Here is a 3,037-nt window from a genome sequence, read left to right as displayed (position 1 = left end):
CTCCTGTCAATTTTTTTATAGCATATTGTTTTTATGGCGCGCATAAAAAGCTGGATATGACTGAAAAATAGATTCAAGACCACTTTTTCAATATGGCGAATGTAACATTATGCTCTCAACGAGAAAATCGATGCTGAAGTTTCGAGATGTAGTTTTAATTCCTATATACCAACTAAGCCATTAAATGTTAAGTGGATACATTTAGTCAATACAAAACAGCAACATTTATCATTGTAGCATATTAAATATGCATACTCTTAGCTTTAAATTGTGTTTTTGAAAGAAAAACGATTTTGAGTTGTTTTTCCGTTTACAAACGACTATACGACCTATTGATAAATCGTTCTGAAAACTATCTTGTCATTTTCGTCGGGTGCTTTACGACGTGTTACCAAAAGTTATGTTGCTTTCGTCAAGTTTGATACGACGTTTGGATAACCGATTTGTTGCTTACGTCAGGATGCATACGTCAGAATAAGCATAGAACAACAGATAGGACAGGTGGAATAATGATGACAAAGATTACAAATACGGATGTTTTACGAAGTTCTGTGTCATGAAACCATGATGAATGGAATTGTCATATCGACGAGTAGGATAAGAATGTGCTCCAATAGTCCTCAGCACCCTTTTTTTAATTTTCTTTATTAGGTTAATTCCAAACATTACATTCATTTCTCGCATAACTTCTGATTTCGCCCTAAAAGCCATTGGTAACCATGTGTGTAGCTCATTGTTTCTGAGCATTTGAATGGATTTTCATGTTATTTCACAACGCTATGGGGAAGAAAGGATCATTATCTATGGGGAAGAAAGGATCTATCTACCTGTTATTTCACAACGCTATGGGGAAGAAAGGATCATTATCTACCTGCCCGTGATGTTGGTTTGGATGCTTATTCTTTCATTTGCTCAGAAACAACGAGCTACACATGTGGCTACCAATGGCTTTTAGGGCGTTATCTCAGAGTATGCGAGATTTCTCATATCTAAGTGTTCTGTGTTAATGAACATTATCAACCTTATTTGGTATAACAAAATTTAGCTTTTATTAACATTTTGTTAACATATTACATTTCATTTACCGTAGGCAGTTAGGATTTTTTACAGGTTAGTTGATTTCACCTGCCTATAAGAGAAAAAAACGCTTTCAATTAACTTAACCTGAATAGTCTTCAGCATCCTTGATTCATCAAGACTAGGTCGAATATAAATGGAATGACGTATAAGGTAGGTCGTAGCTTGAGTTTTGAGATTCTTTGGCATCTTTGGATCTTTGTTGACACCTACGACAGATCTACGCTCGGCATGTTGGTCATCTGATAACATTGCTCTGCGCTTGGATTCGTTGTGGCCTGATCGATTGGATCGTGCATTTAGTTTTCGATCTCCGAAAGAATAACGTCCCTGCGTTGACACATTAACGGTCCAGCCATCCTGAACTCTGGTGCTCGAATCCGAATTGATGCTTGCCTTTGAACTATTCAAGCAACACTTCATATCACAACCTTCCATCTGTGTATTCAGCAGTTGATTTTTTGTGTAGCAGTTGATATGAAGTTTTTGTAGGTACTTCCACCAGTATGTTAACAGCTTCCGGTTGTGTAGTCGACAGTATCTTGCGCTGCAGACGGCGTGACCCAACAGCCACTTCCGCTGATATGTTTGGTGACGCTGAAAAAGTATAAAAGTTGAATTATAGCAGCAAAATAACTAAAATGTAAAAACATTTACCATCTTGAATTTTCCGATCAGTACGTTGAATCTATTCGAATGCTTACTTGGCCGGTTGTGCAAGGAGCCACTAGGAAAATCCAATCCTACGGCCTGTTTTCGTCACGGAGATATTTTGCAAAAGTGCCAGCGCCGGTACATCTTTGCTTTTAGCATCCTGGAATCCTCGGTGGGAATTTTCATCGAATGATGTTCCCTTTGGTTTGGTTTTTGGAGAGTTGGTAATGTTTCGGAGTACTGCACGGTATAGCTGGTTCTGTTTTGGCACAGCAAAATCGTTCTCGGATGCTGAAAGTCAAAATATATCTCTTAGTGCGCAAATTTCCGAAAAAAACACCTTAACTTACCGTTCTGAGTTTCACATGACAGTTTACTCCTAATCCTTGCAAGGTTCGCACTTGCTTGGTCGATGCTGATATATCCGAAGCTGAGCACTGGGGGCTCGAAATTAATTTTCTGAACTCCGCTCCAAATGACCGCGCTGTGGACACATACAAAATGTTTGAAAAAGGTGCATATTACAGGAGAAAAATGTACTTACATTTCTGTACAACGGGTTTTTCTTTTTTGTCGCCTGATGTTGTCGCCGATTATGATCAATTTTGATGTTAAACCTGATAAATTTAAGTTTAGTAGAGCACAGTTACTATATTTATCACCACAGCAAACACAAAAAACTGTGTTTACAGTTTGGCTCACACGACGTCGAAACCGATTCGTTAAATAATGTTGATTATGACGTTTGGTCAGTTATTTGACAAAACCGTATGGCGTTACGAGTGTTACATAAGTCATAATACCAACGAAAAGACGACACTGGAAAAAACATATTTACACTCTGATTGTGACTTAAGCCAATTTTGAAAAATTAATTTTATGAGTTGATTAATAATAATTTGAATTTTTCATTTAAAAACCATACAAAGCAGTGCACGATCTATCACTATATGGAAACAAATGATTTTTGTTGACATTGTTACTTACGTCCAATTGAAAAAGTGGTCTTGAGATGATACTACGGTTCAGTTCCACAGATCTTACTTGGTAACGCACCTCGTAAAGGTGATCTACCTACGTTACGGGAAAGGGAGAGTTGTTGCGATACCAAGAGTGATCATGTTAGTTCACTGCTTAATTTGTTCATTTGGAAATCCGCCGATATCGTAAGGATTTTTTTTAATATCAACCATACGTTCCAACTCCTTATACATTGTGTCTTGAGTGGAACCTGATCGGAATAGGGTCTCTCTTTTAGTCTCCATAGACCACTGAGGACAAGCTTCAAAAGCTGGAATGTACACTT

The 3,037-nt window shown here is 37.8% G+C and overlaps 1 long non-coding RNA gene across 1 annotated transcript; it reads right to left on the bottom strand.

Moving 5' to 3' along the window:
• Positions 1-1,896: 1,896 nt before the first annotated feature.
• On the bottom strand, positions 1,897-2,474 carry LOC110677225. Its single transcript, XR_002501037.1, has 3 exons — positions 2,276-2,474; positions 2,082-2,215; positions 1,897-2,022 (listed from the first exon to the last, which is right to left on the bottom strand). It is a non-coding gene; the product is annotated as an uncharacterized LOC110677225 (long non-coding RNA).
• Between the last annotated feature and the right edge of the window lie 563 nt (positions 2,475-3,037).

This window comes from Aedes aegypti, chromosome 2, assembly GCF_002204515.2.
Source record: "Aedes aegypti strain LVP_AGWG chromosome 2, AaegL5.0 Primary Assembly, whole genome shotgun sequence".
NCBI classification, from domain to species: domain Eukaryota; kingdom Metazoa; phylum Arthropoda; class Insecta; order Diptera; family Culicidae; genus Aedes; species Aedes aegypti.
This window is presented reverse-complemented; position numbering and strand designations above follow the sequence as displayed.